General features: G+C 42.9%; 1 long non-coding RNA gene across 1 annotated transcript in view; it reads right to left on the bottom strand.

Moving 5' to 3' along the window:
* Positions 1-12,242, bottom strand: part of LOC310767181 — a 138,160-nt gene extending 125,918 nt beyond the window's left edge. Inside the window, exon 1 of the long non-coding RNA XR_014550667.1 lies at positions 12,175-12,242. This is a non-coding gene — a long non-coding RNA (uncharacterized lncRNA). The remainder of the gene's footprint in view (positions 1-12,174) is intronic.
* Positions 12,243-16,782: the final 4,540 nt, after the last annotated feature.

The following is a 16,782-nucleotide window of genomic DNA, read 5'->3' as shown; positions in this document are numbered from 1 at the left end:
CTTATATATATCTGTGTATACACACACACACACACACACACACACACATATATATATATATAAACATTTTTGTTAGTTTTTTTAACATATCATTTCCAACAATCATTTAACATAACGTCTGATCTTATACAATATTTTAGACAACAACCTCTGAAGATTTTCCATTCTTTATCACTTGTTCTGCATTTCTTAATTTCTCTGTTACTTATAATTATCATGAACTAATAATTCTCTTCCCTGCAATATTTCATATAGTCCTCCTTATAAAACTTCTTGCAGTCCTAATAGCGTAATCTGTTTATTACAATTGCTTTTCAGAAAGTTCAAATATTTACTCCAGTCTTCTAAGAATCTCTGGTCCCGTAGGTTTTGAATCCTTCCTGTTAATTTATGTAGTTCTGCATAGTCCATTAGTTTCATTTGCCATTCTTCTTTCATCTGTTTTGGTTTTTTGTTGGTTTTTTTTGCACAATAACAGCCATTTTGGGTGCCGCATCCTCATGCTTCACTCTCTCCCCCCAAAAGCACTTGTCTTGGGGCCACAATCTTGCACGGGGCCCACAAACATGTGTTTTGGGGCAAGAAAGAATCATGTGACTTGCCCTTGAAAACATCCCATCCTGGTTTGGGGCTTTAAAAAGGTGGTTGGTATGCCATCTGCAGGGTAATTACCTGAAAGTAGCACTATGGGTCTGCTGCTTGATCCCATAGCTTTGGGGGTGTTGTTTGTCACCCCTTTGGGAGAAAAAGCTGTTTAGGAATTTAATTAATTTTTTTTAAAAAAAAACCCCATATCTACCTGCTTTCGCACTTTCCAAATGCTGCAACTTATTTCTGGGCCATGATAAATTATACATATTCAAAGTCATCATTTCGAGACAGGAAATGTTTTTTCTTCTAATTCATATTGAAATGTGGATTTTGAAATGATCCTGCCCGCGGAGTGTCTCACCAGAGTGGTGCATGCTCTAGTTATCTCTCGCTTGGATTACTGCAATGCGCTCTATGTGGGGCTACCTCTGAAGGTGACCCGGAAACTACAACTAATCCAGAATGCGGCAGCTAGACTGGTGACTGGGAGCGGCCGCCGAGACCACATAACACCGGTCCTGAAAGATCTACATTGGTTCCCAGTACGTTTCCAAACAGAGGGACGCTGGTGGCACTGTGGGTTAAACCACAGAGCCTAGGACTTGCCAATCAGAAGGTCGGCGGTTTGAATCCCCGTGACGGGGTGAGCTCCTGTTGCTCGGTCCCTGCTCCTGCCAACCTAGCAGTTCGAAAGCATGTCAAAGTGCAAGTAGATAAATAGGTACCATTCCGATGGGAAGGTAAACGGCGTCTCCGTGTGCTGCTCTGGTTCGCCAGAAGCGGCTTAGTCATGCTGGCCACATAACCAGGAAGCTGTATGCTGGCTCCCTTGGCCAATAAAGCGAGATGAGTGCCGCAACCCCAGAGTCGGCCACGACTGGACCTAATGGTCAGGGGTCCCTTTACCTCTACCTTTACGTTTCCAAGCACAATTCAAAGTGTTGGTGCTGACCTTTAAAGCCCTAAATGGCTTCGGCCCAGTATACCTGAAGGAGCGTCTCCACCCCCATCGTTCTACCCGGACACTGAGGTCCAGTGCCGAGGGCCTTCTGGCGGTTCCCTCACTGCGAGAAGCCAAGTTACAGGGAACCAGGCAGAGGGCCTTCTCGGTAGTGGCACCTGCCCTGTCGAATGCCCTCCCATCAGACGTCAAAGAGAACAACAACTACCGAACTTTTAGAAAACATCTGAAGGCAGCACAGTTTAGGGAAGCTTTTAATCTTTAACAGACCACTGTATTTTAATATTTTGTTGAAAGCCACCCAGAGTGGCTGGGGAAACCCAGCCAGATGGACAGGGTATAAATAAATTATTATTGTTGTTGTTGTTGTTGTTGTTGTTGTTGTTGTTGTTGTTGTTGTTATTATCGTCATCACTCAGTTTTCTAACAAGTGTGGAAATGGGATGGAATCAGCATATATGTGAATGTAACACGGGCCATCCCTTATTCAAACATACAGAGATTTTGCTTCAAGACTGTTTAGCCACCAGATGGCTCCACTTTTTCATATAATGGGGAAAGTGTTCGGGCATCTGCCTAGCTAAGAAAGAATCAAGGCAGAAAACTCACTGAAATACATACCCTTCCTCTTTTCATTGTCAAAAACAGTTACGCTCATGTTCTTGAAACAAACACCACTGCTGCTTTGTCAAGGACCATTGCCTGAGTCTCTTACTCTTACATATTAATGAAGGCTGTCCTGGACTGGCCCCCTTCAGAGTTAGAATCAAAGAATTACAGTGGTACCTCAGGTTAAGTACTTAATTCGTTCCGGAGGTCTGTTCTGAAACTGTTCTTAACCTGAAGCACCACTTTAGCTAATGGGGCCTCCTGCTGCTGCCGCGCCGCCGGAGCACGATTTCTGTTCTCATTCTGAAGCAAAGTTCTTAACCTGAAGCACTATTTCTGGGTTAGCGGAGTATGTAACCTGAAGCGTATGTAACCTGAAGCGTATGTAACCTGAGGTACCACTGTATAGAGTTGACTGCCATCTGGTCAAACCCTGCGCAGTGCAGAAATGTTTTGCCCAACGTGGGGCTTGAACCATTGACCTTGAGCTATCTTGTGCTGAATTCTCCACTTTTTCTAGTTGACAAAACGGATTCCTGTGTGTCATTCTTGCGCCTATACTGCTGGAAAATAGGGACACTTGGAGGGTCTGTATTGTGAATAATGGAGGAAGGTTAACCTCAGTAAAAGAACAGAAGCCGCCACTTGGGATTAGCTCCCTTGGAAGAGCATGAGATTCTTAATCTAAGGGTTGTGTGTTTGAGCCCCGTGTTGGGCAAAAGATTCCTGGTTTGCCGGGGGTTGGACTAGACGATTCTTGTTGTCCCTTCCAACTCTACATTTCTATGATTCCTCTATATGCCACTGGAAGCCTTATGAAGGATAGCAAGGCCAGTTCTACACCTGGACCCACATAGATGACTGTGATCTTTAAAGGGTTGTTGTCTAGCTCTGTAGCTGCTGGATTTTATGAGGTAAAAGAGACAGAGGTGTTTAGTCTCATATTCTTCTCAGAAGTATCTTCAGTCCCCATCCAGGGAACAGCCAAAAGATCTCCCTAGTTTGCAATATGCCATTTTGTTCTTTTGTTTTCTTTTGCTTTTAAATCTGAAGTTTGTGTTTGCATTATATTGTGTACCTTGTTTCTCTTTTCCTAAGAATTAAATAATTAAAAGCAAGTTTTTTTGAAAAAGCATCAACGCTCACAAAATCGCCTTATACATACACACAAACACAGCTGGTTGGGGCAGGAAGTTAGGCTTTTAGAATTATTATTACTATTATTATTATTATTACATAATTCAATGTCCTTATGTCACCCTTCTTCTGCAGCTTCATTTTATATACTGTTGTTCTGGTTTCATTTTTTAAAAATTTGTTGAAAACCACCTTCAAAAACTAAATAAGAAGAAAAAGGAGGGGAGGTGAAATGAAATGTTTAAAACATCACTTATAAATTGACAACAAAATAATGTATAGAATATTGTAGTGATAATATGAGATGAAAACCATGGAGGGTAAAACCATCATTATCATCATCATCATCATCATCATGGCTTTTACAGACAGCCAATGAGGGTATTTCTGGTTCCTTCTATGATCAGCTAGAAAAAATAAACATTAACAAGAGCCAATGATGGGGCAAACTTCTTTAGCAAGATGACAAATTAGAAGATGGAAAGAAGGTAAGACTTTGTTTTTGGAAAGTCTGGAAAAATGCTTAAGTGTTGTGGACCATTGTTCATATATTGTACTGTCATACTGAGAAATAAATGATAGAGCTGGTTTCTGGCTGAGGGTTTGGAGCAATGAGCTATGAATGAGCACAAGCTTTCTCAGGCGGTCAGTTTATAACCAGAGCTCCCAGGTCCCACTTCGATGTCTTAACAGAATTATTGAACTTTCTGCCATCTCTGTCACACACATTCCAAACAGATGGATCTAATACAGGCATTCACTTCAAAACAAACAAACAAAACAGAGCTGGGCATGAGAAAGCAATAAAACCATCCTGCTGTGATTCTATGCTTCTTAATAATAATAATAATAATAATAATAATAATAATAATAAATCTTGAGATTTCTACAGCAGGCAATTGAGTCTGAATATATATATATATACATATGTGCTGTGAAAATGTTTTAAAAAAACAACATTTAAATATCTATATTGAATTTGCCATTAGCTCACCATCGCCATCTAGTGTAACCTTGGTAGAATGCACTTAAAGCGCACTTAGAAAGTTATATTTGCAGCTGTATAGCTGAGTCCATACTTGCTGAATGCCACCAACCCGAGTCTAACTATATCACATCATTAACTATTTACTTAGAAAACGCAGGTGTAGTATTTGAGTGACTTGTGTTAGGGTACCTACAACCACAAAATAGCAACCCCCTTCGCCGTCAGGGAAGAAGGGACAAGTGAAGATCGACATCAGGAGGGGAATAATGATCTATACAGTGGTACCTTGTGTTACGGACAGGATCCATCCCGGAGGCCCGTCCGTAATGTGAAATGCCTGCAACTCGAAGCGCTGCGTCTGTGCAGGTGCACGGCACGATTTGGCGCTTCTGTGCATGCGCAAGTCGCGGAACCCGGTGTGGCGTTAGTACGGAGCCCCCGGTCATCTCATGGACTGTTGACCCGTACACCACTAATCCGCTGCCACCAACCAGGTCCTCCCTGGTAAAATCACTTCAGTCTCAGTCAAGTTCTCAATTAATAAAGAAGAGTGTATTTTATTTCAGACACAAACAAACTTTTACAGCATTCTAAACGTGGTTGTGCTGTGGATTAAACCACAGAGCCTAGGACTTGCCGATCAGAAAGTTGGTGGTTCAAATCCCTGTGATGGGGTGAGCTCCCATTGCTCAGTCCCAGCTCCTGCCAACCTAGCAGTTCACAAGCACGTCAAAGTGCAAGTAGATAAATAGGAACCGCTCCAGCGGGAAGGTAAACGGCGTTTCCGTGCGCTGCTCTGGTTCGCCAGAAGCAGCTAGTCATGGTGGCCACATGACCCAGAAGCTGTACGCCGGTTCTCTCGCCCAATAAAGCGAGATGAGCGCCACAACCCCAGAGTCGGTCACGACTGGACCTAATAGTCAAGGGTCCCTTTACTTTTACCTTACTTCATGTTATGGGCAGGATCTGTTCTGGAGACCCGTCCGTAAGGTGAAATGCACACAACTTGAAGCACAGCTCAATTTGGCACTTCTGCACATGCGCAAGTAGCGGAACCCGGAAGTAACCCATTCCGGTACTTCTGGGATGCTGTGGGATGTAACGCGAAAAGATGCAACGTGAAGGTATGACTGTATTAGGCCTTGTTGATCCTCCTGCCTGAGGCAGTCATCTCACCTTGCCTCATACGTGGGCTGGCCTTGTTTCAGAGTTAAGCAGTCTTGCCCAAAGAACCTGCAGAACGTGCCCACAGATGACAAATGCTACGCTGGAACAGGGTCTTTCTTGTTCTCCTTTGGCCATTCATTTGCTTAAAAGAACCTCAGCTGCTCGAATTGTGGCTGATTAGGTGTGTTTTGCTTAGCTCCAGATAAGATACCTTGCCTTCTGCAACCTTTGAAGCTTCTGCTGCAGTCATCCACAGTAACCTTTTCCATTCAGCTCGGAGATCTTTCTCTGTGCGTTCAATATGGTTTCCATCTGAGTAATTGATAGCAGGCTTTAAACACCTCTTAATCGGAACTTCAAACACAGGGCTGAAATGATTAAATCTCAGCAGCCTGGAATGTCTTCCATAACTAAAGCGGGGTGGGGCGGTGTGGGGGACGGTACTTTAAAGGCAAAATTCTAATGGGCAAAGAATAATGCATCGAGATAAATGGCTACAGGACTCTGAAAGTGAAGCCCTGTCAGCGATAGCATTCCTGCAGCTACGCTCGCTCAGATCTTTTGAGATTAAAGAGACGCTTCATTTTCAGGCTGTAGAACCAGTGATCTGTAGGTTAATGTGGCACAATTTTGCACTTATTTTCTTAGGACTGTAAATGGTGGAGAGAATAGGCAGAGGTATTAAAATATGTGATTGTTCAGCTAGGGTTGTCGTGCGTCTGGGAAATCCCAGACATGTCCTCTTTTGGGGTGGGGGGGGCAACATGCCCATTTGGGAGGATTTTTACATTTTAAAGGAAATATCTGGGGTTATTTATTTATTTAGGTTTTTGGCTTGGGCTCTTTCTCTCTGTCGCAAAGAACCAGTATGATTTCCTTCAGGAACTCTACCCATGGAGTTACAAATAATAGTTATGATTTTCATGTTGTTGTTTAGTCGTTTAGTCGTGTCTGACTCTTCGTGACCCCATGGACCAGAGCACGCCAGGCACTCCTGTCTACCACTGCCTCCCGCAGTTTGGTCAAACTCATGCTGGTAGCTTTGAGAACACTGTCCAACCATCTCATCCTCTGTCACCCCCTTCTCCTTGTGCCCTCAATCTTTCCCAACATCAGGGTCTTTTCTAGGGAGTCTTCTCTTCTCATGAGGTGGCCAAAGTATTGGAATTTCAGCTTCAGGATCTGTCTTTCCAGTGAGCACTCAGGGCTGATTTCCTTAAGAATGGAGAGGTTTGATCTTCTTGCAGTCCATGGGACTCTCAAGAGTCTCCTCCAGCACCATAATTCAAAAGCATCAATTCTTCAGCAATCAGCCTTCTTTATGGTCCAGCTTTCACTTCCGTACATCACTACTGGGATGTATAGCTTTTACTATACAGACCTTTGTTGGCAAGGTGATGTCTCTACTTTTTAAGATGCTGTCTAGGTTTGTCATTGCTTTTCATGCTTAGGTCTAAATATTGCACAATCACAGCTATAAACAATAGTCCAAATAAAGCAACTGTTTTCCAAATGTTTCTTTTTTTATAAAGGCACAAGAAGAAGAAGCATGATGATTTGTTAAGCCAATTTTAGAGAATCATAGGATGTACAACAGTTGAGACTCTTGAGTAGCCACCTAGCAACACACTATTGCTGTGAAATAATAATAATAATAATAATAATAATAATAATAATAATAATAATAATAATAATTTATACCCTGCCCTCCCCAGCCAAAACCGGGCTCAAGGCGGCCAACACCAATAAAATTACAATAAAATGTAATAGGGAAAAAAACAGTTAATAAAAATATGGGTTGAAATACAATTTAAAATGCAGCCTCATTTTAGTAGTAGCCCATAAATCAAAACCATAAGGGGAGGGAAACATAAGGATCAGACTGAGTCCAAACCAAAGGCCTGGTGGAACAGCTCTGTCTTGCAAGCCCTGCGGAAAGATGTCAAATTCCGCAGGGCCCTGGTCTCTTGTGACAGAGTGTTCCACCAAGTCAGGGCCAGTACTGAAAAGGCCCTGGCCCTGGTTGAAACCAATCTAACCACCTTGCGGCTCGGGACCTCCAAAGTGTTGTTATTTGTGGACCTTAAAGTCCTCTGCGGGGCATACCAGGAGAGGCGGTCCCATAGGTACGAGGGCTTTAAAGGTCAAAATTAGATGGGAAACAAGGATAAACCATAGGAGAACATCTGAACTTGGAACTTGGAAAAATGAATACAGTGGTACCTCGGGTTACAAACACCTCGGGTTACAAACACTTCAGGTTACAGACTCCACTAACCCAGATGTAGTATCTTGGGTTAAGAACTTTACCTCCGGATGAGAACAGAAATTGCGCGCCAGCAGCGTTGCAGCAGCAGGAGGCCCCATTAGCTAAAGTGGTACCTCTGGTTAAGAACAGTTTCAGGTTAAGAACGGACCTCTGGAACGAATTAAGTTGGTAACCAGAGGTACCACTGTACATGCAAATCTGTCTGCAACTTAATTTGGGAATTAATTGTTTGGAAAACCCTTCATTTGTGAAAATTACCTACATAATTTCATGGAGAAATACCCTGAAAATGTTACATCATTTCATAGTGAATCACAAATATCCACAGAAATACAGGTGAAACTCGAAAAATTAGAATATAGTGGAAAAGTTCATTTATTTCAGTAATTCAACTTAAAAGGTGAAACTAATATATGAGATAGACTCACGACATGCAAAGCGAGATATGTCTAGCCTTTATTTGTTATAATTGTGATGATTATGGCGTACAGCTGATGAAAACCCTCAGAAGCATCTGAAGTCAGAAGGTGATTAAGATTTTTAGTGGTTGGTTGCGGCCTGTGTTTTGTTAGCCCAAAAATGGAAAACAAGCGAGGTCCCAACTAAAGAAGAATGGCAACTTAAGCTGATGGAATATGCACAGCTGTTGACCTAACATATAGAATAAGAGAACAAGAGGAACATACGTTTAAAAATGATTGGAAAATGTTTATTTAGTATATGGGTGAAAACATTTGAAAACGTTGGCATTAAGATAAATTCAACAGTGTAAATAAGTTTTGATGGAGGTAATAATGGAATATTTAATGGTTATTTTACATAAAATATGCAGGGATTTATGGCAGGCATAGGCATAGTCCACTGGTCCTGTTAGCTATGGATGATGGGAATTGTAGTCCCAAACATCTGGAGGGCCAGAGTTTGCCTATGCCTGATTTATGGTATGTAAAATGAACCATGGAATGAGATGAAGGGAAGTCACTGAAATTTAAGGTTGTTTAAATGAATATTCTAAAATGTAAAACTAAAAAACTTTATATAGATATGTTGTTATTGTTTAGTCGTTTAGTCGTGTCCAACTCTTCGTGACCCCATGGACCAGAGCACACCAGGCACTCCTGTCTTCCACTGCCTCCTGCATTTTGTTCAAACTCATGCTGGTAACTTCGAGAACACTGTCCAACCATCTCGTCCTCTGTTGTCCCCTTCTCCTTGTGCCCTCCATCTTTCCCAACATCAGGGTCTTTTTCAGGGAATCTTCTCTTCTCATGAGGTGACCAAAGTATTGGAGCCTCAGCTTCACGATCTGTCCTTCCAGTGAGCACTCAGGACTGATTTCCTTATAGATATATAAAGATTTTCAGTGGTTGGTACCATTCCCTATGACTAGCAAGGTCAGAATAAATCATGCAAAATACTGACCTATAGTACTTACACATAACAAGCAAAAGCTGCAACAGAAGAAACATTATGCTAATTTGTTCAATTTGCATGGTTCATGCAGATTGCAGAATTCAGGTGTTCATGGTCTAGAATTTGGATTGCCCAAGTGCAAAACTGCAATGTTATTAGAATAGAATACAGTGGTACCTCAGGTTAAGTACTTAATTCGTTCAAGAGATCTTAACCTGAAACTGTTCTTAACCTGAAACTTAACCTGAAGCACCACTTTAGCTAATGGGGCCTCCTGCTGCCGCCGCGCCGCCACCACACGATTTCTGTTCTCATCCTGAAGCAAAGTTCTTAACCTGATGCACTTTTTCTGGGTTAGCGGAGTCTGTAACCTGAAACGTATGTAACCTGAAGCGTATGTAACCTGAGGTACCACTGTACGCCTATCTTTTATCATAATTACACCATTGCATCTTTATTGGCTGCAAATCATGCTCTCTTTGGGAGATCACCAAGGGGGCTTTGAACTCATGTTTCTGAATCCTCCTGCCACAGACCAAACCTCTTTTCAAATTGAGGAAAGTTTCAGAAGTCACTTGGCATGGGGAGAGCAAAAGTCCAAAGTCCCACCTAGCATGCAGATCTTGGGTGCACCTAAAATAGCTCTTTGGGACCCCAGCCAATGTCTTGTCTCTCCAGAAATTTGAGAGGGTTTATTTGAGAAACTTACACCTGGAGTACAGGTACTATGAACGTCCTCCTGCAAATTTACTATTTGGGGATCTAAAAGTAATTCAACCAAAATCCTCTAGGTGGCATAAATAAACCTGAGATTTAGTTCCCAGAACCAACCAGAGATCATTAAAAGCTGCAGCTTTCCCAGTTCAAAAGGGAATGAGTGGGAAGATGTTGAAAAGCTGACGCACATCTCAGTTCAGAGCCAAGCTCAGGCTTTGGTGTCAAAGCTCTTGTGGCTTCACATTTCAATTCATATTTTTTTCCTCCAAGCAACTATAGTCATCTGGGAGCGCCGGACGTACGATTATGGCAAAACAACTAGCACAAAAATATCTATTTTTTCTCATGTTAGCACAAAAACGGTTATTTGGAAGAAGAAGGTTTTGGGTGAAGAATAGATCACAGCCTATCCAAGTCAAATTCTGTTTGGATGCTAGCCGAGAAGACATCCATCAGTGAAGCAGAAAAGGAAGGAATTCATTCCAGTGCTGTAGCATGGAAGAGGCCACGGGGTAGTTGCCCTGGACAGAAAATTGTTAGGGGGTGCAAAATTTCAACCCCCCTGTACTGCCTCAATACAGCTGTTTGCTTCTGTCACTGGGCTCCATTGAAAATATATTCTCCAGGCAAACCAGGAAGTGATCTTTCTAGACAATGGAACAACTCTTCTTTTCTTATATCTGCAGCTGCAATCTCCTGGATGATGCAGATGCTGTTAGGCAGTTGAATGTGCATGCATACTCTGTCCATTTCCTTCCCTTCCACCAACCCTGTCTGTGCAGTCACGGGCACTGGCAACCCACGCTACGCCACTGATTACTCCTAGCCTCATGCTTCCACAGCTCCACCAAATCTATGAAGCATATTTTATTGTGAGGAGTGGGGACTGCAGCAGGGAGTGGGAATGACTGAAGATTGCCTACCTGCTCCTTCTGCTGACAGGTGCCTTCCTTCTTCAAGTGGATCCTAAAGGTAAAGGTAAAGGGACCCCTGACCATTAGGTCCAGTCGTAACCGACTCTGGGGTTGCGGCGCTCATCTCGCTTTATTTGCCGAGGGAGCCGGCATATAGCTTCCGGGTCATGTGGCCAGCATGACTAAGCTGCTTCTGGCGAACCAGAGCAGTGCACGGAAACACTGTTTATCTTCCTGCCGGAGGGAAGTGCAGTGCCACAAATCCAACTCTATGATGCACCGTTGGAAAGGGTTGATCACTTCTCCTACCTCGGCAGTTACCGTATTTTTTGCACCACAACACTCACTTTTTTCCTCCTAGAAAGTAAGGGGAAATGTCTATTTGTGTTATGGAGTGAATGCCTGCGGGTGGCGGGGGGATCTGCTGCAGTCGTGAGCAGAGGATCCATGGTTCCCCTTCCTTCCCTCCTCCGTGGTTACAAAGCATGGATCCACATGGATCCTCGGGATTTTTCCATTGGGCTACTCCAAACTCACTGTCAGATCACATGTCTGTGGCCACAGCATGAACCACAAAAATCATATATCCACTATTTCATTTAGAATATTTTTTTTCTTGTTTTCCTCCTCTAAAAACTATGTGCGTGTTATGGTCTGGTGCGTGTTATAGAGCGAAAAATACGGTATCTTTCCACAAGTACGACACTGATGCCAAAATCCAGCATCACCTGAACTCTGCGATTGAAGCTTTCTCCCGATTAAAGTGCAGAGTGTTTGAGGACTGGGACATTCACAGGGAAACTAAAATGTTTGTTTACAAAGCTATTGTACTACCAACCTTACTATATGCTTGTGAAACATGGACCACTTATAAATGCCATCTCCAGCTCCTTGAAAAATTCCATCAACGGTGTCTCCGAAAAAAATTACACACCACTTGGGAAGACAGGCAAACTAAGGCCAATGTACTGGAAAAAAACAAAGATCATCAGTGTCAAAGCAATTATTCTTCAACATCAACTTTGTTGGACTGGCCATGTTGTGCGGATGCCTTATTATCGTCTTCCAAAGCAACTATTCTGAACTTAAAAATGGAAAGCATAATGCTGGTGGTCAACAAAAGAGGTTTAAAGACTCTCTCAAGGTAAATCTTTTAAAAATGTACCGGTAGTATAAATACCAACAACTGGGATACACTGGCCTGCGAGTGCCCCAATTGGAGAACATCCTTTACCAAAGGTGTCATGGGCTTTGAAGACACTCAAACTCAGGATGAATGGGAGAAACATGATAAGAGGAAGGCATGCTTAGCAAACCCTCACCGTGATCAACTCCTGCCCGGAAACCTATGTCCCCACTGTGGACGGATGTGTGGATCCAGAATTGGCCTCCAGAGTCACTTATGGACTCAGTGTTAAGACCGTGTTCATGGAAGGCAACCTTACTCGGCTACAAGTGATTGCCAAAGAAGAAAGACCTTGACCCACACATTCTGCAAGCAGAACTGAGATCTTTGTGGTGCCAGTGTGTTGCTGGCATCACTCTATGGACAGAGGCTGGGTCGAGGGCACCTCTGTCTTGTTCAACCCACCTGGCACAAAGTGTTCAGCACATTTCATTTGGGTGTGTACCCTGGAATTGTGTGTGTTTGTGTGAGTTGTGCATTTACTTAATCATAAAGGACATTGTTTTTATTCATCAAACTAAAACTTTACTTTGCTAAAACCCTAAATTTTGCTAAATATCAATTTTTTGCCACTAGGATGTACCTGGGCACATCTGGTACATCCTGCATACACACCAATGTTTGTAGGACATTTTCTGTATTTCAGAATTTCAAAGCAATCATAAGGTAATTGGGGACACATTGGTTGTACATAACTCTTTTAGCACTCACCTAACCTGGTCAGAGATGGCACAGCCTGTTTGGTGCCTCAGTCGTATCCAGTACTTGACATGCAATGTAATCTTGCTTAAGGACACAGTGCATCTGAACACTTACTTTAATGTGTTTGACAGCATGCCTGGATGGAGAAGGTACCTCAGCTGTAATAGACTGACATTGCTCCAAGGTGTTGGCCTAAGAATCACACCTGTGTCTGGGGACTCACTTCTTTTTCTCCCAGATAATTGAGAGTCTTTTGGCTCTTCTGTCTCTGCTAGGAGAAGGGGAAGTTATGGTGGAGCACAATGGAGGAAATGTGTTCCAGTAGGAAGTCGAGACCATTGAGGGAGAAAACCTAAACATACTTAAAGGTAAAAGGTAAAGGACCCCTGGACGTTTAAGTCCAGTCAAAGGCGACTATGGGGTTTTGGCACTCATCTCGGTTTCAGGCCAAGGGAGCCAGCATTTGTCCACAGAAAGCTTTACGGGTCATGTGGCCAGCATGACTAAACCGCTTCTGGTGCAATGGGACACTCTGACGGAAACCAGAGTGCATGGAAACGCCAGTTACCTTCCCGCCGCAGCAGTGCCCATTTATCTACTTGCACTGGCTTGCTTTCAAACTGCTAGGTTGGCAGGAGCTGGGACAGAGCAATGGGAGCTCACTCCATCTTGGGGATTCGAACTGCCAACCTTCTGATCGACAGCCACTGATCAGTGGTTTAGACCACAGTGCCACCTGCTCCCTATAAACATACTTATTAGGGACTTTAAAACCTGTAATTGTGAGGACCGGTGAAATGCTAGCTTCAAAAATGGCCTTCAGAAACAGATTTCAAGTAAGATATGTAAAACCGTTAAGCATTTCCAACATGTAAATACATACAGCGAGACTATTTTTGTTATTCTTCTGTACCCTCAGAAACTTTTCAATGGGTTGCCTTGCTATGGAAGCAGATGCTTTGAGAGGTTTTACAAAATTGCCAACCAATATAGCATCATATTCCCTGGTTGAAATCTTTTTTCACTTTGGTGGGCCATTCTCTGCCCCAAATCTGTAATATGGGAATAATAAAAAAATATTAGTCTATTAATAAAGTGAGCAGTAAGAATTAATATGAAAATATACATAGATCACTTTGACATAAAAATAGTACAATTTAAATAAAATATTTTTCCATGTGTAAGATGCCCCCTTGTGTAAGACGCCCCCTATTTTTGGGGACCCCCAAATTTGATGACTTCAAATTTGGGGACTCTTAATTTGAAGAAAACACCCCTCCAAATTAAGAAAACACCCCTCAGCACTACTTGTGTATAAGACGAGCCCCAATTTAAACCTATTTTTTTGGTTTAAAAAAAAACACCCTAGTCTTATGCACGGAAAAATACGGTACTTACTATTACTAATGCTGCTACTGACCAAAATAAAATATATTATATATCCCATTGTGATAGCAGATTAACTATCTCAATCCAAACAAGGTATCTGCTTAATGCACATCTTTGTTGCTGGGGAATTGGAGAAATAAGATTTCTTCCTTTATACTGTAATTGATATAAGGAGCCCAGAGAGAGGCTGAAACTTCCTTTATTAAGAACTCTGGGTGGGTGGGGAACCAAGAGTGCAGAATTCAGCAGCCAAGTTGCTCACTAGAGCAAGACAGTTTGAGCATATTACACTGATCTTGGTCCGACTGCACTGGCGACCGATTAGTTTCCGGGCCCAATTCAAAGTTCTGGTTTTGACCTATAAAGTCTTAAACAGCTGAGGACCATAATCCTCAAGGACCACCTCTTTCCATCTGAACCAACCCAGACCGTGAGATCATCTTCTGAGGCCCTTCTTCGTGTGCCTCCTCCTCAAGAAGTTCTTCTTCCCAGAGATGTTTGCCTGGTGCCTTCATTATACACCTTTAGACGCCAGGCAAAAACATTTCTTTTAAAGCAGGCCTTTGGTTGATCCAATTTACATCCTATGCCCTTTTGAAAAGTGTTTTTTTTGGGGGGGGGCTATTGGGTTGTTGTTTTTATTATGTATTTTGTGGTTTTATATCTTACTTTTATTTTGTGAACCACCCTGAGACCCCCAGGTATAGGGTGTTATAGAAATTCAATAAATAAATAAAAATTATAAATAAGAGGAGATTATCCAAGGCTCTGAATAGAATGGTCCCTTAAGATTCACACCATCCTGTAGGATCCACCTCCTGCACCTTGTTCCCAAGACTGAATAAAGATCCCACAGTGAAAGAGCGCTTGTTTTGGTTTCCTGTCCTCCACATTTCCACACTTAGAGTCTACATTTTATGAACCACAGCTGGAAACAGCTGTCTCAGTGGCGAGATATGTTGATCACTAGTGTCATGGCAGCCCACAGGTTCCTTTTAGAATCACAACAGATTATTTGATTGCACCTGGAGAAGGGTAGATCATCCTTTGGAAAGAGACTTCAAAAGGCACAAATCACAGGGCTGTTGTTGTTTAGTCGTTTAGTCGTGTCCGACTTTTCGTGACCCCATGGACCAGAGCACGCAAGGCACTCCTGTCTTCCACTGCCTCCCGCAGTTTGAATCATAGAATCATAGAATCATAGAATCATAGAGTTGGAAGAGACCACAAGGGCCATCGAGTCCAACCCCCTGCCAAGCAGGAAACACCATCAGAGCACTCCTGACATATGGTTGTCAAGCCTCTGCTTAAAGACCTCCAAAGAAGGAGACTCCACCACACTCCTTGGCAGCAAATTCCACTGTCGAACAGCTCTTACTGTCAGGAAGTTCTTCCTAATGTTTAGGTGGAATCTTCTTTCTTGTAGTTTGGATCCATTGCTCCGTGTCCGCTTCTCTGGAGCAGCAGAAAACAACCTTTCTCCCTCCTCTATGTGACATCCTTTTATATATTTGAACATGGCTATCATATCACCCCTTAACCTCCTCTTCTCCAGGCTAAACATGGTCAAGCTCATGTTGATAGCTTCGAGAACACTGTCCAACCATCTCGTCCTCTGTCGTCCCCTTCTCCTTGTGCCCTCAATCTTTCCCAACATCAGGGTCTTTTCCAGGGAGTCTTCTCTTCTCATGAGGTGGCCAAAGTATTGGAGCCTCAGCTTCACAATCTGTCCTTCCAGTGAGCACTCAGGGCTGATTTCCTTAAGAATGGAGAGGTTTGATCTTCTTGCAGTCCATGGGACTCTCAAGAGTCTCGTCCTACACCAGAATTTAAAAGCATCAATTCTTCGGCAATCAGCCTTCTTTATGGTCCAGCTCTCACTTCCATACATCACTACTGGGAAAACCATAGCTTTAACTATATGGACCTTTGTTGGAAGGTGATGTCTCTGCTTTTAAAGATGCTGTCTAGGTTTGTCATTGCTTTTCTCCCAAGAAAAATCACAGGGTAGGTCTCCACAAACCAATTTCTCTCTCACACACATGCAAACACACAAACTTTAGGTGCACTTAAAGATTCCACCAGAAACCCACAAATCATATGGCAGCTGAGCTTGCTGCCATGTTGATACCCTGGCAGTTCCAGTCAATCAAGGTCATTGCTAGAAGAGTCTATTAAGCACAGCTCTCACCAGGGGTTCCCAAACTTGGGTTGCCTGGTGTTTTTGGACTACAGTTCCCATCATCCCTTTCCACTGGTCCAGCTAGCTAGGGATGATGGCAGTTGTAGTCCAAAAACAGCTGGAGACCCAAGTTTGGGAAATCCTGGTTCAAATAAGGGACAATAGCTGTCAAAATTAGGTATGCCCTAATACCCATTTTATATACATGAGAGAAGCAGTTGACGAAAGAGATCTTTGTATGAATATTCAAACTAAGTGAAGAATTCCAATAGAAACAGCATTCCTTCCAGGGTTTGGGTGCGATGGATAGTTGGGAAGGCCTAGGAGACTTTTACCAGTCATAGTAGATTTCCATATGAAGTGGGATGGTTTGTTTATAGATAGATAGATACAGTGGTACCTCTGGTTATGAACATAATTAGTTCCAGAGGTCCGTTCTTAAGCTGAAACCATTCTTATCCTGAGGCACACTTCCGCTAATGGGGCCTCCTGCTGCATCCTAGGGCAAAGTTCGCAACCAGGAACAGCTACTTCCGGGTTAGCGGAGCTCGTAACCT

This window comes from Podarcis filfolensis (genome assembly GCF_964270895.1).
Source record: "Podarcis filfolensis genome assembly, chromosome: 7".
NCBI classification, from domain to species: domain Eukaryota; kingdom Metazoa; phylum Chordata; class Lepidosauria; order Squamata; family Lacertidae; genus Podarcis; species Podarcis filfolensis.
The sequence above is the reverse complement of the archived record's forward strand: the minus strand, read 5'-3'. Positions and strand labels throughout refer to the sequence as shown.